We start from the raw sequence: 23,337 nt of genomic DNA on the forward strand, positions 1-23,337 counted from the left end.
TAGGCCTCTGTATCATGTTGAAGTTGCCTTTGGCTAAAACTGTCCTTTCAGCCATTTATCATTATGCACCCCAAGCCCTGGACTCAGGTAGGAAGCAGATTGAGCCATTTGTAAACTCCATTAATTACAGATACACAAGACATATCTTCTCTTACCTTCCTTTTTCCAAAAGGCCAATTGATTTGTTCTTTTTTCTATGACCTACACAAAGTAACCTTCCCAAGTAATATTAACATTTAGAATATACAGTTCCTCAAACGATCACTGACTCATTGCTTACCCATCTCAAGCACCAGATATTAACAACTTTTAAAAAACTTGCATGCCTAGCTTCCTGAGGTTTCTCTAAGGATTCCAGGACAATACACTGGAAGTATAGAAAACTTACTTTGTTGTTGAGGAGACTTTGTAAGAGCAAATTTTAAAAGACTGAATAATTCTTGAGTATTTCTACTATATACATTTGTGGGCCTACTGAACTGTGTAGTCATTTTCATTAGCTGCCTGGTTCTACCTGCTTTATACGACCACATTTCTGTGAAAAGCATTCCCCCAAATGCCCAAGTACATCGTAGAAAAATAAACTGCAGTGACAAAGATGTACCCATAAACTGACTGATAGAGGGGGATATGCTCAGTCTTTTATTCTACCATTCTCTCTAGTCTGGGCTCCAATTCTACTCACATCCCATGTATTCCAGGCAATTGTGTGCCAATGCAAAGAAACAAAAGCAATGAGCAGAGTTGACCATAGATAGAAGGGTCAAGTATGGCCCTTGGCCTTCTGACTTTCATTATCTGATTGTTTTAGGTTATTTAATGGTCATTATGGCTGCACAATGGCATGGTTTATGGGTTTATGGGAACTGGCAGAACCTAGAGGGTTGTTATCAAGAGACAGGCTTCCTGGACTTGAAATACGACCTCTTTGTATATAGATTCATAGAATTTACTGGGAGCAAAAAGACAGAACCTACTAAATTTTTAAGAAAGCCATATTGCCAAAGAAATCTCAAACTTGGGTAACAACAGCTAGTGACTATTTTTACTTTTTCCTTGGGCCCCAGAAATGTAACCAATAAGAAATAAGCTGCTAAAATGGTATAACTTCCAAAATAGGTACTCTCTTTGATGTGGCCATGAAAGATGAGAGTCAAGGGAGTTCATCTTAGCAGATCTGAGTGTCAAGATTAGGTGACCTTGTAAAATCCATTAATTACAGATATTCAAGACATATATTGGGTTCTCACTTTACTGTCCAAGCAAGGAGTCTCAGCAGGATTTGATATGTGCTATGAATTAATGGCCACGTGAATTGCTTCCCAATATCTTCCCCCCCTCCAAATGTGAGTTTTTATTGCTGTTATTCTTCTCCACCACTTTATATTGCATGTGTTGAGGGTGGACAACTTTTTCAATCCACATTGAAGTCACATCTGGATTGACAGAATAGATGGCACATCATCCATAGGTGTGGGACATGGGAACTGAATGTAATAACTGTATTAGATTTTTGGATTGTCTTCTTTTAGACAAGGAGTGACAGTGTTTCAACTATGCACCAGCACTTTAAAAAGTTTTTGCATGAGAAGGAGTGTCTTTATGCATGTTGGATAGCAAAGGTGTACTATGGTAGATACTGTGAGAGTTCCTCAACAATTATTTTATCCCTTCACCATGATGAATAATCTTGTATTAGGAGAAATGGACCCCTCCCCCAGCATCAGAAAAGGGCTCTGATTAATCTAAACCAGTAAAGACCATCCTGTCTTTCTTGCCACGAGGATTGTTTCAGAGATAGCTTCAGGCCATTCTAAACCAAATAATTTTTGTGTGTGTGATGATTGTAGGTCCAACACTCTTTCCTGGCATACAAATGGAGACACCAATAATTTTAGTTGCAGCAGACAGGAATTTTGTTACCATGAGGAATAGGTAAATTCAGCCATCTTTTCCATTCATGCTCAGAAATTAAATCCTCTAGCAGAATATCTGCTTGGTCATGTTGAAAGTCAACCAGCCCAGTTTCTGGCTGCCTGGCAGGATCTGGCCTCTATAGATTCCAAGTGGGGGATAGCATCATCATTTACCAACTCACCAACCCCTTGCACAATACCAGAGAAGCAATTCTACAAATGGAAATCTGGATGAGGTTAGCAAGGGGGAAATATATTTTGAAAGACCAATAAATGACACACTCACAACCACACCCATTTCCTCTCAATGTCAGACATCTATATAAGTACAAATTAACAAATTCTTAAAAAGTGTTAGTTGACAAAGGCTTAAAAAAGCTAACCTTAAAAGTACATAACAAATATATATTGTCAATTTTTCCAATTTCCAAAAATTAACTCAATTTTTCCAATAATCAAATAAAGTAGAAATTACAACCCCATTTTAAGGTGAGAAGTCTGAGACTTACACAAAGATCATTTTCCTATGGTCATTCAACTAATGAATGGAGAAATTGGAATTCAAGCTTGATTCTACTTGACTCCAAACTGATGTCCATGCTATGATTCTTGGGAAGTCCAAGATACAGGTGGGGCACATGTCATTGATATGATGTTTTTAGGGAAAAAAATGACCACATTAGCTAGCATATGGTAATTCTATGGGTCTACATAAGAAATTTAGACTACACTTGGAAGCACTAGATCTAGTTGCCACTGACCATGGGACACATGTAATAGATGGGAAAACATCTAACCAGTTTTTATTCAAGACTGAAGAGAAGGAAGGTTTCCCTAGCACCTTCCATGAAGAGAATAAGGAGAATGTGGGCAGGGAACTTTTAAGTTTGCTACATGGCATAGACCAAGAAGTGATCAAACTTTTAATATTTTTCAGGGTCAAGTGTCTAATCACTGACAGTTTATGGGATGTGTGGAAATAGAAGGCAAGTGTAGAGGCTTATGTTGCTGGTGTAGACATAGGACCCACAAAATGAGTTTATACATAATCAACTTATTGATAAAAAAAATCACATCACTACACATATATAAATATACCTTTCTGATTGTATGGACCACCATTTTGAAAGTGTCTTTTTGCCACACCATTCTTATTTAGTTATCCTTAAGATTTATGGGAACTGGCAGAACATAGAGGGTTGTTCTCAAAAGACAGGCTTCCTTAAGATTAGATCTGCTAACAGCAAATAGCTATACAAGTTTTCACAATGTTAATAGATATTCTTGAAACCATAATTACTTTTAAGATGACGAGTTAGTGGGTGCAGCGCACCAGCATGGCACATGTATACATATGTAACTAACCTGCACAATGTGCACATGTACCCTAAAACTTAAAGTATAATAAAAAAAAGAAAAAAAAAAAAGAAAAAAAAAAGAAAATGTGGCACATAAAAAAAAAAAAGATTCTAAACCATGAATTTTTACAGTGAGTTTTCAGGCTTTGGGTTGCTGAAAATATTTTAGGGGAGCAATATCACCATATGGCAGTTGGATGAAAACGACGTGGTGATGGTCGCACAACATTATGAATGTAGTAAAAGCCACCGAATTATACACTTTAAAATGGTGAATTTTATGTTATGTAAGTTTTACCTCAATTTAAAAATTAAATGCAAAAAGACATTCGATATTTTATATATATGTAAATATATATGCTGGGCAAAGCTATTTGGAAGATGAAGAAATAGAAATTGTTTTTAAAACAAAGGTTGAAAGACCTTTATTGGAGGGGCTGGGAATTTATATATATATTAAAAACAGACTTATTGAATAAGTGGCTATTCAACCTAGGCTCTGTCTTCATTCATTAATCATAGTGATGGCAAACAGCGGTGTCTATTAAATAAATAGTTGGATCTGCTCAGCTGCTCTGGATTAAGACTGCACCTTGGGCAGTTAATGTGCGACCTTTGGCAAGATAGCTAGACTGTGTATCTCAGTTTTCTTATCTGAAGAACGAGTATAATAATAGTATACCTGTACTGAGATGGTGTATATCAGCATTTCTCAACCATTGGCTACACATTAGGGTGCCCTTTTGTTGCTGTTAAGCTAAGTTCCCAGGTGATTCTAATGTGTAGCCAGGATGGAGAAGCACTGGTATATAATGAGCATGTTAGCAGCATGCCTGCTACATGGTACACAGTAAATAAGTGGTCATTTTATAATGTTGTTGAGGACTTCATCACTTATATCCTTTTACAAGATTAAAGTACATCTGTTATAGCACAAAATGGGAGGCTGTGAGAAAGAATGTTGGGGGAGAAAATATTTTTCCAAGATATGCATATTTTGTTCAACAAACAGCATTACATCTTCTATGGTCAATAGGTAGACCGTTCTATTTTAGAAGAAGCCCTCTGCTTTTTGTTTAATGAAATTTCCCTCTATGGCTAAGTCACCTAATGTTCTTGAAATATCTTATTTATTAGCAGTTTGTAGATTCTCAAGAACCATTCTGCTTGGTGTCCTTCATTGGTGTGAAGGTATCATGTTTTAGATAATGAGGATACCACTGTTTAAAAACACAAACACAAAATTTCATTTCAATAATTATGTGCAAATAAAATATAGTATCCTTGGTTCAATGGATTCATCATTAATTGTATTGCTAAGATGAGATCTGGTGAACTGGAAGACTTGCACTTCTTATCTACTCTCACTGGGGCTCCGTTTCTTTGTGGATAAAACAAAGGGGTTAAACCAAATGATCTGCAGATTTCCTTTTATATCTAACATTTTGTGAGTCAGTGAGTACACACTGAATTTGGAGGTGTTAGGTTTGATGACAGCTTATGCTATAAGCATCCCAGGCAGCAAGAAAACTTAGGAGCTAACCTCCTGGTCACGGGGCTACGATAACTTTCCCTGCTTCAATGTTCCATGCTGTAATCCTCCCATGGGATCTTATTTTTTTTTCTGATGTTATTTGCTTGTTCTGATGTCCTTCCTTTCACCTTGTTTAGCTCTTATTTTTTATGACTCTTTGCCATCTAGGGATACACCGGCATAGTGGAATAGTACAGGGGATGTTATATAAAATATCTTTCATAAGAAGGGTCTGGTGTGGGTGAGGATCACTATTATAAATATACCCCTGGGGTCAGCTTGCACTACAGTGGGGGAGAAAGCAAGCTAGGGAAGAGAATGCTTTGCCTTTGCCAAATAAAAGTCAACCAGGCACTGTGCTTTTTTCTGTATGGTTATCTCACTTAATTCTTGCCTCCTCCATCTAAGGTAGCTGGTATTATTTTTCTTCCTTTCACAGATGAAGATACTGAGGCCTAGGGAGGTTTATTAACTTCATTCATTCAACAAAGATTTTAGTGCCTGCTATGCGCATTATAGGTGCCTGGAATAAAGCTGGGAACAAAAATGACACACATTTTAGTAAAAGAGAGAGGTAATAAAGCAAATTAACCAATAAATAAGACAACGTCAGGTTGCAGAAGATTTCATGAAGCAAGTGAGTCACAACGACTTGCCCAAAGTCCCATTGCTAGTGAATGGTAGAGGTTCCATGTGAACACAGACATCATTTTTTGGCTGCACTACTGAAGTATTAGAATTGCAAAGTAGTTACCTCTTCTAAGGCTGTCTAGAAAGATGCCAGAATGTGGGAATGAAAAGCTCAGGAGAAACAGCTGTTCAAAGCAACCATTACTAAATGCCTTTTTTTCTTTGCATTCCTGTGAGATGAAATTTTTTTTCTCTTTGCCCACATGACACTGGTAATTACAACAGTTCCTGATTCTGTGCTGTGCAGTATTTTAGTATGTAATATCACTAACATTTATTAGAATGTGTTTCTAAGTAAATAATGTTAAATGCTTTTCTGATTTCTTAAGTGTGGTTTTCAGAAACATCCTCAAATTTTTCCCCCTGTGGCGATGTATCTGTCATACCCAATTTCTGATAAATGTATCCACTCTATGAAATTAGAAAAATGTGTGCTGAAAACAGATGTAGATATTGTTAAATATGAAATAGCCGGGACTTTGGGCCAGACATTTGGAAGCGTGATTATAGTCATTCTGTGGATAAATGGTAGAGAAGTAGGTAAAGGCTTCTATTAAAAAAGAAAGAAAGAGCAGTAAAAAAAGTGGCCTACAAGCCTAGAGTCTAGTCTGTGGACATGCACAGTAATAGCTTTTAGATACTAAAAAACTCGGAAAGTCATGTTCTGCCCTCAAGAAAAAAAATCAGGGTTAGGAAACCTAGTGATTGCTACCATTAGATAAAGATTAGAAAGGCCCGAATACTTTTTATGTCTAAAAACTTTGTTCAAGTTATATATTCTTTTAGTAAACATAGTGATTAGTAAATATTATGCTTGATTGTTTTTATTCATCATTTCAACTCTCTAGAAAAAAAATAGAATGAAATATAAGGGAGAGTGCTTCTTTATAGGTCTTGGTTGTTGGTGCCAAGGAAGGTTTCCCCAGACAAACTCAGTGGTACAGATGCTCTATTTTCCTCGGAGAAAACAACTTCCAAGAAGAAATAAAAAGCTTCAGAAGGACAAACCTTGGAAAATTCAACTTATAATGACAATGATCATATCTCCACTTATGCATCATGCAGAGCTCATGTAACCACTTAGTTTTTAATTGAAAACATGTTAAGAACCTGGTTCTTAATATGTTTCATTATTCATTCTTGAGCTTTTGTGAGATGTTCTTCAAGATCCCCTGAAGATAAGTAACCCCTTGTTTCCTATTTAAAATGGATACAGCAAATAAAAGGAGACTTTACATATGTATATTTCATAGAATGTTCCCTAGTCTTATTCTTGACTATGTTTTTTAAACAGATGCTCAATATTTTGACAAAAGCCAATCTAACATTCCTACGTTATGTATATTGCTTTGAAAGCACACTTTTCCCTAATAGCAATTAGTAGTCTTACAATGAACAGCACAGTTAATTTCTCAAGCAGCATAACTTGCATTGATTTCATAAATTTGAGGGTTAACTTTAAATTGTTTCTATAATAATTTTTTTAGTATTCACCACCAAGTCTGCACTGGTCAGCTCAGGCTCCAGGGAATTCCGTATCTATCTTGTACACTCAGTTCATCTTTTGCAACTATATTGGCCAACTTGCAAATTTATGTGTAGTATGCCTGGATGGTTATGCAGAGAAAGCAGCTACTCTCTGGGGGCTAATGTCTCTTCTCCACCAATCAGAATGCAGTTCATGATTCATTAGGTTTGTTGGCTAGATTATTTAACTTAATTCAATATAAATTATTTAATTCCTAAAGCCTTCCTGGTATTCAATATGAATGAAACAATTATTCCTGGACACAATCATCCAAATAACACCACACAGTTTTACCAAGCCCCAAGATAGTCGTTAAATCCCAGCTTTCCACTGCTTTACATAAACTACTTATGCTGAGTTTTTGAGGGTATAATGTTACTGAAATTGTTTGGATTCAATAAGGGACTATATGTTATTCTATATTTAATGAGAGAACATCCCAATTACATAGCAATGTGGGAAATCATAAAATATTTCTAGGTAGCAACTTTGCCCTTGTTTTGATAGCTTATTTTCTTTTGTTATCTATTCTTGCCCATGGGGAAAGGAACGAGTCTATTTTTTCCAAGTGTAAGACTGCTGCTGAGAAGCATTCCAAGAGATGGCTAACCGTCTCTTGACATCATTCCTAGCCAGTCAGTGGCTGGTGGAAGAAACACATATGGTCAGTATATTTTCCCCCTTGAATGTAATTTATATGACATGTGTCCCCAAACAGGGTGTGCTTTGTCTTAGACTGGGTTTCCTTGGAACAGACTCAGAGGCAGAGAATTGTACACTTCCTGTAGGGATTTGAGGAAGTCAGGATTGGTAGAGGGACAAGCTCAAGTGCAATTGCAATGCCATTGCCACTGAGTCTCAGCCAGTTGTCTGGTGCATGCTGGAGATGGGACAGCATCCACAGATGTCTTGAATTGAAACAAGAGGGTGGGGCCTATGTATCCTCGCATCATCTAGTCATTGGCTGTGGGTGGCTCCCTGGAGTGGAGCATGGCCCTGTGGCAAAGGCAGTTTCCAGCAAACTCTCCGCAGTCGGTATTCCCAGCAGCTGGAGAAGTGAGTAGCTCAGTGCTAAGGGGAGATCTTGGAGCACCGCCTATCCACTACCCTATTCTAAAAAATATCCGGTGAGGGATACTGACAGACTAGATGAGGAGGAACAGCAATGTTTCTTGTATACACAGTCTCGGTTCTTCTCCCTCAACAAAGCTCAACTTAAATCTGTAAAAACATACGTATTACCCTTCTTTTCCCTTTCCCTTCTTTCCTTCCTTTGTCCTAAACAAACCCAGGAATGCAATCAGGTAAACTCCCGAAGAATTTTGGCCCTGGAGAATATCAAACTGTGGCGTGTGCTTCCTGTGAGACCAGGCTGGAAGCATCAGAGGTGGAGTTACCAAAGTCTGCTTAGAGTCGCATGAATGAAAAAGCACTTGAAAAAGAGAAGAAGAAAAGGAGGCAGAAAGGAGCTGTTTGGTTTAAGAGGGGTTGTAGGTCATAAGCTGCAGTCCATTTCTTCTGCTCATTACTCCTTACTGAAGCAAGCAAGGTGCACCTGTGTGTGCTCACACTGGCATTTAGCTAGCCACACTAGATTACCCTCTCTAGTCTCAAAGAAGGCTCCTTGCAGCTCTCAGATAGACGAACAAGTTTTTGCTTTCAAGGTCTTCTCTGCTCACCACACCCCTCTACCCTTATACCTGTCCTACTGCTTGCTTTTCCATGAGTCTTTTTCTTATTCATTTATTCGTGGTCATTAATTTATTGTTTATTGAACTCCTACTATACACCAGCCCTATTCTGAACATCCTGATTCTTGACTGACTGCCTGGAACTTTTTAAAAAAGGATTATCTTATTTATTTATTTATTTATTTATTTATTTATTTATTTATTTAAAGAGATGGAAGTATCACCATGTTGCCTACGCAGGTCTCGAACTCCTGGGCTCAAGCAATCCTCCTGCCTCAGCCTCCTGAATAGCCAGGACCACAGGTATGCACTATCGTTCCAGGATTGCCTGAAATTTTTGGCACCTGTTTTGCTTCCCTTCTGGCTGTTGTCTGTTTGTCTGACATCTGACTCAGCTGTCTCTGATCTTTGTTGTCTGTGTGGGTGTTAGATTTGGTTAATCCTCTTGCTTCTGATCAGAAACCTCTGGTTTTGCTTGACAAGCCTGGCCTGACATCTTCATCCCCAGTAAGTGGTTTATGAAAACTGCTTTGGCCTTCAAGTCCCATCTCCTCTGATCACAAATTTTCTGCTGTCACCTATGAGCCATTGTCATCCAAGGTGAGCAAAGGGTAAAAATAGCCCTAGTGAGAATGGCTATGGCAGATGCTGAATGGAAAAGCCAAAATGTGGAGGCTGAGAACAACACTTAGGAATGTGAAAAGTGGAGACACTGAAACGGGACTAGCAGTTTGTTATTCATAACAAATGAATCATTTGACTTTGCTCCTTTCTCCATCTCATTTCTCTCCCAGGGACTGATCCTAATGAAACAATTGTGCTACATTAGTTTGGAAAACATTTTGAAGTTTCTGGTTTTATTCTGATCTAATAGATTTAGATCAATTGAATCATGGCTTAAAGTGGTTCATTTAGTTGTTTTTGTTTTTTGTTGTTTCTTGGAAGATCTTTTTATGTCTTTGTTTAACAGTATTGAATTTTTGTTTTGTGACTTGGTTCAATCCAAAGGTTGTAGTGTAACCACATCTCCCTAAGTGTGTTGGGTGCATTAACTCCTTTAACTCCACAACAGCCCCGTGATGTAGGTGCTGTTATGTTCAATTTACAGATAAGGATACAGAGGAACAAAGGGTAACTTGTCCTCTGTCGCCGGGAAACCCCACTCCAAAGGCTATGCTCTTATCCATTAAGTCATACCACCTGGATAGAAATATGCACTCAAAGATAATTGCAAAATTCAATGATACATGCCTATTTTGTTTTGAATGCCCTCCTGCTACTCCCTCATGTTTATGTTTCTTACATAATCTCTGTTCTGTTTATTCAAGCTGGTAGGCCATGGTGGTGAAAATTCACTTGCTATGCTGCTTAAACTCAGAAACCTCCTTTTCTGTCTCACTTCTTTATTGACTTTTCATCTGTTTTCTATTTTCACTTGAAGATGTATCTGCAGTCCCTTGACTATCCCTATTAATTTTTTCCCCTTGCCATGGTTTGTTTTTCATTTAAATTTTGTAATAGCGTTATTTGAGTTAGTAAAGATAGAACTTTTATGAAAGCCTCAATACCAAAATTAAGTTGCATTGCAAGGTACTATGGGTAAAATTGGAAGGACGGGCATTTAAAATCTCTATTGAGGTTCTCTAACTGAGTCTATTTGAGGCTAATGCAATAGTTTGTGCTTGATTTATGATGATGTATTCTGACGTATAAAATGCTGTTTGTAAATAGTTAAATAAAAGGCTATTGCTCCAAATTCCAAATTAGCAGTGAAGGTGATTTCTATTAGAGAAGACATTTGTGGAGGATTTTGTTCTTGATGCTTAATAAAGTGAGTTCTTTTTCTCAATACAATACACACTGCTGAATTGTAGCACAGCTCTGGGGACCTGCTGTTGTATGCAAGAATAAAAACATATCTCTGCTCATTGTTTATTTACTACATTTTGGGGTACATATGGCAAAATAATTTTCCTTACAGTTCCCAGTTCAGTTTTTTCTCTTGATTATGTGTTAAAAATTTGGGCATAAGTTTCTGCAGTATCTCAGTTTAACCGTGTGAACCTCCAAGCCTCCTTTATTAAATGACATTTCTAGTATTTTAATGAGGGTTTGACATTTTCAAGTTACAGTTTTGTTTTATTTTTATATTCCTTGAAGTGACTTTCATGCTGCCATTGTGTGCTGCTGATTTACAATTTCTAAAGGTGCTTGGAGACACCTTTTCAGAAGGAAGAAGTACATCAGGAAATCATTCAGGATTCTCAGTGTTAGTGTTCAGAGGAGTGTATTTTTTTAATGACTTGCAAAGTTTTACATGTAGGATTTCTGTTCTGAGCAACATCAAGTGCTAGATTCTTTTAAAATGGCAAAGGCCAAACATGATTTAGACCAGGGCTTGCAAAATTCAAACACCTGGAGGGCTCAGTGGGAGACATGAGTCACAGAGGCAGGCCCAGAGGACTGTGGAGGCTGTGGAAGGCATGCCCATCCATAGATGATAGCTGTACATTTGCCCTTTCTGATGGTCACTATGAGGCAAAGTCCAGCGTCATTCAGTTTTTTAGTATTTCAAGGGAATATGGGAATAGGGATGTTTGAATGAAATATTCTGACTTTTAACTCAAGCTTATTTCTGGTCCAGCATACAACTGGACACATGTACTATGTTCACAGTGAATGGGTGATGCTTCCAAACATTCAAGAAGGAAAGGCATGGTTGGAGATTGTCTTTCAAATGACCCAGACAAAATGAACCTTTTTCTAGGAATCTTCAATTGCCCACTTAGGGCAAAGCATTGTGTGACATCACTCTGAAGTGGTAAAAGTGATCAAGCTTCACCCTCATTTTTCAAATAACTCACAGTCTAGAGGGAAGTCTAAGACATGACAAACATAACTAAAATGTAGGTTGAAGTCATATAACTTCCAAAAGGGATATTCAAGTGAAGTTCAAAGGAAGGAGAAGTCACGTCTGATTGGTGAGACCAGGGAAGGATTAATGGCATTGAGATGAGCCTTGACAATTAATATAGAATTGTGGTAGATGTGGGCAGGAGGACTTTCCAGGAAGAAACTTTCCAGGAGAGTGGAGGTATGAGGTAGAAAAACGCAGGTGTGCAGGGATGCTCAGAGTGCAGGAACTAGACAAGTGTAAGGCAGGAGAGCTGTTGGCAAGAAGGCAAGAAAGGGAGATTGAGTGCACTTTATGAGGACATTGAATGCTAGAAAGAGAAGAGTTTATACAATTATTTTGGTAGACAGAGGCTATCAGTGCTTTCTGACTTGGAGAATAGGATGCCTAATATTTTCTTAGGTGAAAAGTTAAAAGAACAGATAGCAAAATAAGAGAGGCAGTGCTGTCTGTCACTTACTCAGAGGTTAAGTTCACTTTTAGTCACTTGTTTTGTCCTCTTGATTGCAGCTTACTTTTTCATTCCCAGGTGAAACATCCAGGAGCCTCTGAGAGATGAAGTTTATGCCCAGGTCACTTTGCTTATGGTCTTCCAGCTGAGGTGTCAGCCTGGGGTGTTCAGCCCTGATGGTCTCCTTGCAGCAGAATTGTGGATTCCCAAGGACCTCTCCTCCTTCTTCCTGGCTGCTAGAAGAATATTCCAGCCAGAGGAAACACTCATTTGCAAGTACCTTGAGGTGGGAGCACACCTAACAGGAGCTCTTGAGTGAGGCTGCAGTGAAGTGAGTGGGGACAGAGTCACCAGATGAGATCAGAGAGTGATGGGCACCAAATCATGTGTGACATTGTGAGTGCAAGAGTTTGGCTTTTACATTAGTAAGATGGGAAACCATTGGAGGGTTTGGGGCAAGAGAGTAACATGGAGAATTTTGGACTTGAATTGATTTAATTTTCTTATCTTGTCACTTATTTTCCAAGTCTTGCTTTTTTTTATACTATTTTTTTGGAGATTTTCTCAACTTTGTTTTTCAGTCCATCTACCGATTTTTAATTTCTTCTGTAACATTTTTTAACTTCCCAAAACTCTTTCTTATTCTCAGAATTTTGAGTATCCCATTTCATGAATGTGTTATCTTCTCATTGTCTCAAATATATCGATCGCAGTTTCTGCAAGCTTTCCTTTTCTGCCCACCTTGACTTTTTTGTGAAAGTCACAAGGCTATTCTGGTTGTTTCAGGTTCTATCTTTCATATTAGAAGCTTTCCTTAAATACTGAAAGGTCCTTGGATATTTGTATGCATTTAACAACAAGGAACTTAAAAGCTGATTAGAAGTTTTCATTGTGAATGTGGGACTTATAAAGTGATGGCTTCTCCAGGATGATAGGAAAGAGACCCAGCCATTTTATTGGAGGCACCAAATGCCAGTAAATATACATCTTTCTTTTAGGGCTCATCAGTTTCCCCAGAGAGGAGAAATCATCTCATTTCATGCATGGGGTAGAAGAGGAGGAAGTGGAAAAGCTGTATGTTATCCTGAAATTCAGATTTCTGACATTTTGGTGGGGAGAGAGGACGAGGGGACCTCAGGGGCAGTATGAAGATATTCTGATTTCAACACAAGATCCTTCGTTTTGTTACACCTCCTTCTTTTCCCAAGGCTTGTCAGAGAACTCCTAGGAAGGTTTGTGCCCACCTTCTGGTCAGCTGTTAAGTTCTTCATGTCCCTGAAGCAGATTCAGATGCACCTTATGGAGGAGGGAAGAGGCCATAATTGTGATTGTTGTCTGTTCCTCATAATTCCTTTGCAGTGCTCTCCTGAAGTGGAGGCATAATGTCATTGCAGAAATGCCGTATCTGCTCTGCTGCTATGTGGGATCATGGTATCCTGGGTATGTCCTCAGACCCTGAATCCTTCATGCTATCTCCATGGCCTTAGTGGCAAGTCTCTGCTGACTTGCCCAGGCCTTGGAGGCTCCTTCCTCCTGTCAGGCTCATGATGAGGTAGAAGGTCCTTACCCAAACTATCTTGGCCTTAAATATTTAAGCTGAAATAACAAGTTGAGTAAGAACCCAATCTATACTCTAGTAAAGTATATTATGCTGATAGTATTAATGTCCTGGATTTATTCATATGCCACAGTTGTGTAATATCCTACTATTGGGGGAAGCTGGGTGATGGGACCTCTCTGTACTGTAATAAGTACAAAATAAAAATTTATCCGAACCTTCCAAAGTAAGGTGATGACCCACTCAAGGAGGACTTTCAGAGAAGGTGGACAAGAACCCCCTTGTGACTTAGCTGACTACTCACATTCAGCCTGTAAGAGAAGTAGGAGAGGGCAGGAAAGAAGTTCAGAGCTAGATATCAGGAAGAGAATTTCAGTGGAGAGATTGGTAATGTGAGTCTATGTGTCACCTCTCTTCTGTAGGGAAACTGACTAGTCCACAGACCATCCAGTTGGTTCTTTTCAAACAAAGCATCATTTGTCCAAAGACAAATTTCAATTTCTACCCTCAAATCCTACTTATAACCCTCAAGTGCCTGTTTCCGGCATCAATAATTTAAGATCCAATCTCCCTCAATCCCCACAGTACATGAGATTTTGGAAGACCCTCAATTTAGTGATAGCTTAGTCAGCTCAGGTTGCTGTAACAAAATACCATAGACTGGGTAGCTTAAGCAACACACATGTATTTCTAACAGTTCTGGAGGCTGAGAAGTTTAAGATAAAAGTGTTGACAGATTCATTTCCTGGTGAGGACCCTCTTCCTGGCTTGCAGACAACCATCTTCTCACTATGTCTTCACATGACAGAGAGAGAGAACAAACATCAGTATACTTAAGTGTCTCCCTCTGCTCATAAGGGCACTAATCCCATCATGGGAGCCCCACCCTCATGACCTCAGTTAAACCTAATTGCCTCCCAAAGGCCCCATCTCCAAATAACATCACATGGAGGTTAGGGCTTCAAAATATGCATTTTGGAAGAACACATTCAGTTCATACAAATGAGCATGTGAAGAATGCAAGAGTTTTTTCTTTTTTTCTAAAGCTATTTCAACACTAGAGTTACTTGAGATGGCACTTACAATACCATAGAGCAAAGTTCATGTTCTTCAGTAATATCTTCCATAGTTTTAATGTACTTAAGACTAAAATGAATTTAATTGCCTGATGAAGAGTATTGTGAGAAAAATGCTAATGTAGCCTGCAGCACCCCATTATTTGAGATAGCGAAAGAAGTACTTTGTACTTCCTTCTATGATGAAACTTACTAAGTCTTTCAGAAGGTCACAGCTTTCCATCTAGTTGCTAGCAGAGAATCTGGCTCTTAAATAGACTGCTAAAAGAATGCTAGTAGAATAAATGAAGAATGGTGCTAGAATGGTATTCCTTCCGTCTTTCCATTTAAAAACCCATATATCCTGAACCCTGGCCAACCCTTCACCAACTGTCACTTTCCTACCACCACACACACCTTGTAGCTTTGGACTTTGAGAGCAAAAAGTGAGAATTTATATGGAGGGATGAGAGAAGCAGGTTGGAGCTCTCCATGATCATTTAAACACAGAGTGAATTTAAGTTAGGTTTAAAGGCAGAATGCAAAACAAATGTCATATAGCACAAATTACCCTTGAAAATTTTTTCGAAAGGTACCATGTTGTGGATATGTAAAACGTAACTGGTGTTTCTTCCAGCATTGGAACAGCCTACTTCTGTTCAGCATCAGTGAAGTTGGCTTGAATTGAGGGGTTATATTGTATGAAAAAGATCTTTTTAAATGCTCAAATTAACTCCATATGGTGACATGCTGTCACTATGAAAAGCACCCCAGGACCAAGACTTCCTGAAGGATTGCAATTTGCTACCTTCCCTCTCAGTCCCACCAGTGAGTAGAATTATAGAAAGAAATCTCATTCTCTCTCTGTCTCTCCTTCCTTCCCTTCCTCATTCAAATTTTTGGTTTGGCCCAGCATGCGTAGTTGATTTCTCTCAAGTTAAAATGTGCCTATGATGAAATCTCTTTATACCCAGAAGTGTGGGAGGTAAATTGTATCTGGCAAAAGCCTTGCTGCTTGAATGGATCAGAGTAAGGCTCAGATCACCAGGGTGTACTCACCAGGATGTTGTAGGGAAGAGGGAGCCACAGATCACCACTCTGCCGCAGCCACTCTGGTCGGAGATGGGCACAACTGGTGTTCAGTTGTGGGAAACATAGAATTATGTCTACTGATTTTGATTTCAAGGGTTTTCAAGGAGCCCTGGGCATAACCACATGCCGATGTGGGACATACGTTTAGCATCGTGGAAGGAGCTTGGTATGGGGAGAAAGAACTAGGGTGGAATCCTGGCCTCACATCTTTCTGGCTGTGAGATATCTGGCAAAATGTGTGAGCAATGATTATGTACATAATAATATATTATAGGGATGCCATGAGGATTAACATTTATGCAAGGCATTTAGCTCAAGGCCTGGGACATGCTAAGCACTCAAGATATGGCAGTTTTCTCGCTGTCTCCAAACGTGTGACAAGCCCTTTTCATGAGGTACAGTGATGGATGGAGGCAGGAGTACAATAAAAACAACAACAAAAAAACCAGGCCAAGCATGGTAGCTCACGCCTGTAATTCTAGCACTTTGGGATGCCGAGGTGGGAGGATCACTTGAGTTCAAGAATTTGAGACCAGCCTGGGCAACACAGCATAAACCCCGTCTTTACAAAAAAATATAAAAATTAGCTGGGCATGGTAGCACGTCTGTGGTTCCAGCTACTTAGGAGGCTGAGGTGGGAGGATTGCTTCAGCCTGAGAGGTCGAGGCTGTAGTCAGCCGAGATTGTGTCACTGTACTTCAGCCTAGGTGAGAGAGGGAGACCTTGTCTCAAAAACAAACAAACAAACAAACAAACAAACAAACAAATAGAAAGTCATCCCAGCTAACACCACTTAGACACCACACAATCAGACATGATTAAAGGATTGGCAAAGAGGAGGTAGTTAGTATAGAGACCACTAGACTGTGATCAAGAGGCCTTGCCTCTAGTTCTGGGTGTGCCTTGGCTAAGGCTCCTCTCTTCTGTGTTTCCTCAACAGTAAAATGAGGGAGTTGGATCATCTCTAAGATGCCTTCTTGTTTTGAGATGATAACACTCTGTCCAGTCTCTCCTCTAAAACTTTCAGTGGTTCTCTAATCCCTTCCAAATTAAACCCATTTCTTTGGCTCATGTTGAAGTTTACTGAAAAATAGCTACAGGTTACTTTTGCAGTTCTTTTCCTCCTACTCTCAACTTGGAAAACCCAACACTACAGCAAATTGTCTCTTCCTTGTCCATTCCCTGCATTTTTACCTCTTTTCCTTTGTTCTTGCTGTTTCCTCTTTCTACAATCTCTGCCCCTCTTCATCTGTGAAATTCTTCCCACCCTTTGCTGCATGCCATGAGCTGTCCTTTGCATGAAGTTCTTTGTGTTTCCTCAAGAAATTTGTGCTACATTCTTCTGTTGGGCCCCATCACTGTCCTTTATGTATCATCTGGCTGTGGGGGCACTACGGGGTGGTAGGAACAGGAAGCTTTCTGTCACTTTGAAAGCACTCTTCTGACCATTCCTGGCTGTTCTACCATTACAGTGGCCTACCTAGTATCATATCTGCTGGGAAATGTGTGGACTTGGCTGGTAATTGAGGGAAAGACCCTTTAAACGATGCTTTTGCAGAGCTCTGAAATAAAAGTGCTGCTATTCACAGTCAGGTTCTGGAAACAGTGAGGCGTAGATGACATTTCTTTTAAGCAACATGCAAAGTTTCCCCAGAGGAAAGAGATTAGAAGACAACATTAATTATTCTCAAGACTGTGAGTCCTGATTTTCACTAATTGCTTAAATTTGCCACCTGCCTATTCTGACGGGTGACATTCCACTGGTAGGAATCCAGACCTGCAGAAAGAAAAATCTTTCCTTCTGAAAGGGCTTGCTGGACTTTTCCAGCATGTCCAGTGTGCAAGAAGGCAGGGCAATAGCTCAGCAACTCCAGTGGGGAAGTCTGAGTCTAGGACCCCCAACCACCATTTCTTATTGGTAGCAATAATTCAGGAAATCCATCCTACCATGTAACATAGCAGTTAGTAGCATGGACCCTGGAGCCACACTTTCTGGGTTCAAATCCCAGTCCTCACCCTCTTACCTTGCTAACTTCATGACCTTCTAGAAGTCACCTAACTTTTCTGTGCCTCAGGGCTTGGCTAGATTTGAAGCCTGTTTGTGAATGGCCACCTCTGCTGCTGCTCCCTGTCCCTGAGCCTCCAGAGGATGTTGTCAGTACAGCTTGACATGGCCAGGGGCTAGACATGTCCTTAAACATCTCTTCCAGAGGCTAAGTTTGTCTCCCACCTTTTCCCTGGAGTTTTCAACCCCCTTCTGAGCAGGCCCATGTCTTGGATGACCTTCAAGGACCCTCATCATCCTATGTTCTGTGGCCTCACAGTTTTTTGGATGAGGATGGGCAAAATGGGTCAGGTTAACAAATTATTGGTGAAGTGCGAGGCAGCTAGAATATGCTGCACTATCCTCCCACCTGCACCCCACCTCTGATAAAACATATTGCATTAACTTGTTTTTCATTCATTCAACTGGTATTTAGTAAGCATCTACAAGGATACAAGGGCTAGCCAGATTAACAAATGCCTGCTGAAACTTGAGGCAGTGCAAATCTAACATCTCCAAAACATGTATAACACATAATTCTCTCAACTTATATTTGTTAAGCATGAAACAAGCCTGGGTTTGCCCTTGTCCAGCCTATTGTCTACTGGGGTCTCAACTGCAGTATGGGATAAGCACTACCTGGGGGAAATTCAGGGAGAATTTTAGAAGAGCAGTGAATCCAGAGTTAGGGCTCTTGGACGGAGTAATCGCTACAGAAGAGCTGAAGGGTGAAAAATGAATAGGAGCTTATCATCCCAAGAATGAAGGGTTGAGGGGTAAGGGAGGGTAAGGAGTGTTCCAGACCGAAGAATGGCATTAAGAGGTCTAGATGGAAGAGCCAGCACTGCCCTGCTTGGGGACCCAAAATAATGACTCTGGGAAGAGGTGTAGGTCTGTGGAGGAATTTGAACTTGAACTTCAGGGCAAAGGGGGGCTGCTATGAGTGAGAATATTTCAAGGTGATATTTGGGTTTTAGAAAAATTGCCCTGCTCATAGCAGGAGAATGGGTGGAGGAGACCCAGAGTGCAACAGCTCTCAGCCCTGTCCCCATCAAGTCCATGACGGGGCCAAGGCCATGAGGGTGAGTGACAAGAGCTCAGGATTCACTGTCAGGAGACCTGAGTTCTAATGTTGGTGTTACAGCAAACAACTGATTATGACTTTGCGTAGTAATTTGGTCTTCAGTTTTCCCTCTTGTAAAATGGTGGTTTCTAAGGTCATAGAGCTCTGTTTCTCTGTCATCTTTAAGCCCTACTATTAACATGAATTTCTTTTTACAGATTTCTCTCTCTCTCTTAGTTTGCTAGGATTGCCCTAACAAAATACCACAGACTGGGTGACCTAAACAGCAGATATTTATTTTCTCAAAGTTCTTAAAGCTAGAAGCCTGAGATCAAGGCATCCACAGGGCTGGTTTCTCCTGAGGCCTCTCTCCTTGGCTGGGAGACGGCTGCCCTCTCACCATGTCCTCACGTGGTCTTCCCCATTCCCGGTGTCTCTTTACATGATCTACTCTCCTTTACTTAGAAGGACACCAGTAGTCGGATTAGAGCCCACCCTAACTTCCTCATTTTAACTCAGCCACCTGTTTAAAGGCCCTGTCTCTGAATACAGTCACATTCTGAGGTCTTGGGGTTAATGCTTCAACATATGAATTTGGGGGGATACCGTCAGTCCATAACTTTCTCTTTCCTTTTTTATATCTGCTTTGATATTAAACATGCTGAAACTAGAAATATCTGGGCTTGTTTGGAGCACAAACTTCCCTAAGTTTTGATTCTCTTTTCTATGCCCTTTTCCCCTGAGTTTGATCCTCATTTCACTTATTGATGGTGATTATATGGGCCATCCATTTCTGGGAAAAGCCAGAGTTAGCTTTTCTTCTACACTAGCCAAGACTTTTTTCCTGTAATAAAAGAGCATTTGAATTCTATGCTCTGCGTCCAACATGAAACCTTTCCCTTCTTTTGTTTGGTTCTAGTCTTTATGCCCCAGTGAGATTCTTACTTCCTGGCCAGGCTTGTTTTCTTTCACATTCCAAATGAATCTATATCCTCCCCTTTCTGTCCTCTTTCGAACTCATTACTAAACCCCACTAGGATCTGCAAAAGCTCATTACATTAATGTTCTCCCAATGTTTCTTGTCATCCACCAAACTGGACTGGCTCACACATTTCAGTTGTAGTCTTTTTAAGACCAGGATTTCATTTCATTTTCTTGCTTTTGTCCACTGTGTTTTAGCCGCTTGTAAGGGCCACGCATCCCTGGCACCCCATGAATAAATGAAATCACACACTGTAATAATGACAATAGGGCACGCACTCCTCTACCTGCCTATGGAGTGAACTGTTCTTTTGACTATTTTGCAAAATCATAACGACTCACTGGAGGTTTCTTCCCACTTACCTGATTCCAAGCCTAGTGAATTATAAACATACTTTATTTAACAAATTCATTTTTATGACCACAGTCAGCTCCTATCACAATAGTTAAGGTTCTGTTTGCAGGTTCATAACTTGGCCGTAAAATTTTGCTTCAGGCAGATACTTTAGTCTAATGACTCTTGGCACAAAATGTCATTATTGGAATCTTTTTCTTTCAACACCAAAGAAAGTAAAAAAAAAAAAAGCTTTTACTAAAAAAAAAACCCAACTTTTCAAATTCTATTATTTTGTATTAAAGGAATGCTTCTCCCTTACCCCAACAAAAAAGAAATGCCAAACCTCAGCCATCAAGGTGTGTAAAGGCAAAATAGTATCAAACTTCCTTCACCATGCTTCTCAGTGGGAGTGATATTGGCATTTTGGTGGGACAGTTTTCTCTGTGCAGGGTGCCCTGTGCCAAGCAGGGCATACATTTAGCGTTCCTGGTGCCCATGCACCTGCTACCTGCCCTCTCTCCTCTCCCTACAAACTGGGGTGAGGTCAGGCTCCACACTTTGTGTCTTTTTCCAAAGGCACACTTTCCAAAAAGACTATGGCCTCCAGACTTGTTGAAATTTTAATTGACCCGGAATGAAATGCTGGAGTAGGAAGCTATAAGTTGACCCCAGTTACCTTGTTAGCCATTGGTAAAACGATGAAATTGGAGGAGTCTATCCTCAGGAGTTTTTAGCATTCCTTTTTCACAATGTTTTCCTTTTCTGCAGGCTTTCCTACAAATCCTGAACTACGTGGTTGCTCTTTGGATGCCTCCCTCACTCCTAGAAGTCTCTGGCTGAGACCTGCTTTTTCTCCAGGCACTCATCAAAATGTATCTACTTTTTTTTTTTTTGGACACCTTGCTCTTTCACCTAGGCTGGAGTGTAGTGGTCCAATCTCGGCCCATTGCAACCTTCACCTCCCAGGTTCAAGCAATTCTCCTGCCTCAGCCTCCTGAGTACAGGCGCACGCGACTGGGACTACAGGCGCACGCGACTGGGACTACAGGCGCACGCGACTGGGACTACAGGCGCACGCGACTGGGACTACAGGCGCACGCGACCACGCCTGGCTAATTTTTTGTATTTTTAGTAGTGACAGGGTTTCACTGTGTTGCCCAGGCTGGTCTCGAACTCCTGAGCTCAGGCAATCCGCCCGCCTCGGCCTCCCAAAGTGCTAGGATTACAGGCGTGAGCCACCGCGCCCGGCCAAAATGTATCTACTTTTTACCTCTGCTCTCAGGGCCCTACCTTCTTTCCAACATGGCAGTTACTACATCAACCAAACCTTGATAGTGGCTCCATTTTGAATACCTCTTAGCAGAGATGATAGTCTAAAGATCTAACAATTGACTTGGCACAGGCATGAATGAATCAGAATGGACACTGGTGGAGGCTCTGTGTTTGGATGGCCCTTTTGTACCAGGTGTTACTCCTTTAGTTGCTGGCTCTTGGGCTATTCAGGGGGAGCTGGGGGAAGGACTGTTGTGGGTTAGATGGCATAGAGAAAGTGCTGGAAGGGTCTCGGAATAGGTTGCTCTTTGTCAGTTAGAAGTGCTTCAATACATTAACAACTGATACCGCCTCATGGTGTTGCTTCTGTAACTCTTGAAGGTTTTATGTTTTAACAGAACACTCCTGCGTTCTTGTTCTTATTCTAAAAATATGCCTTATTCTAAAATAAAGAATAGAACTTTAGGTACAGTAGCATGGTAATGAGGAGAGACTTAGACCTGTAAAATTTTAAAATTTGTATATAGTCAAAATAATAGGCTTGTTTATACTTTTTTTTTGCATTAGAAGTCCTCTATTTATCAGTCAAATGCTCATGTATATTTTATTTTTAATGTTTTTATAGGTGAAATTTATTCTGGTGTATGGTAAGATGTGAAGATAGAATTTGAATTTTTTAAAAAATAGCCAATTCTCACAACACCATTATTGAAAAGTTGTCTTACATTGACTTCGGTTTTAGGGCTGTCTATACAAGTCTACTCTCTCTGTCCCGTCTTGCGTTGGCCCCGCACAGTTTTGATTGTTGTGACTTCGTTAGCCCATTTGACACTGGATGAGACAGAATAGTTCACTTTCACATTTTCTCAGCTATTTCTCTGAATAAACTTTGGTATAGTTTTGTTAAACTCTGTCTCTCCTGTAAACCCCTACCCCATCGATCTGATTGCTATTTTTATTTTTTTACCACTTAATACTATCACATTATTGCTATTTTAATTAAAATTACATAAATGTAAATATGAAAGAGGAAAGAATTGACATTTTTGCTCTATTCAGTCTTACCACTTAGAAATACTATGTCCAATATTTACATTTAAGCCTTTGTTTATATTTCTCAGTAAACTTTGATAGTTTTCTTGATATATTTCTTTTTGAGTTATTCATCAGTACCTGTATTTTCCTTTTTCTGGTTCAGTTTTGTTACTGATATAATTTTCCCTTTGGTGCCAACTAACTGGTTATGGTGAAGGTGGGTGCTGGGATCCTTTGAACTTCATCGCCTGCTCTCTGCACTGGCAGGTGCTGACAGGTGGTCTCCATAATGTTCTCTGGACCACTTTCCCATAAACAGATTCTGACAGGAGTGCTCAAAGCCTGAAACTGACTATGGTGCTTACCAATGCATTTTGGCATAATGTCCAATTTGCTTCTGGTGAGCAAAGCTTAAGAGGAAATAAAAATAATTGCCTATTTTGACTAAAAATTACTTCTGCTTAAATACTCACAATGAGACTTATCTTCTGAGGAGAAGTTCTTATTAACAATTACAAAAGGGTTTCAAAGGCATGTTCAATAACGGTTTATTTTAAATGCCAGTTATTTACTAAAAGGGAGACTAGCTGTAGAGGGATTAAAAGACACATTTTTGGCCAGGCACAGTGGCTCACACCTGTAATCCCAGCACTTTGAGAGGCCAAGGTGGGCGGATCACCTGAGGTCAGGAGTTCGAGACCAGCCTGGCCAACATGGTGAAACTCTATCTCTACTAAAAATACAAAAAAAAATTAGCTGGGCATGGTGGTGCAAGCCTGTAATCCCAGCTACTTGGGAGGCTGAGGCAGGAGAATTGC

General features: G+C 40.0%; 1 long non-coding RNA gene across 1 annotated transcript; it reads left to right on the forward strand.

Moving 5' to 3' along the window:
- The first annotated feature begins 8,931 nt into the window (after positions 1 to 8,931).
- LOC129143964 (uncharacterized) lies at positions 8,932 to 22,965 on the forward strand. Its single transcript, XR_008547978.1, has 3 exons — positions 8,932 to 9,020; positions 12,161 to 12,478; positions 20,981 to 22,965. It is a non-coding gene; the product is annotated as an uncharacterized LOC129143964 (long non-coding RNA).
- Positions 22,966 to 23,337: the final 372 nt, after the last annotated feature.

The sequence above is a fragment of the Pan troglodytes genome, chromosome 4, assembly GCF_028858775.2.
Source record: "Pan troglodytes isolate AG18354 chromosome 4, NHGRI_mPanTro3-v2.0_pri, whole genome shotgun sequence".
Classification (NCBI taxonomy): Eukaryota; Metazoa; Chordata; class Mammalia; order Primates; family Hominidae; genus Pan; species Pan troglodytes.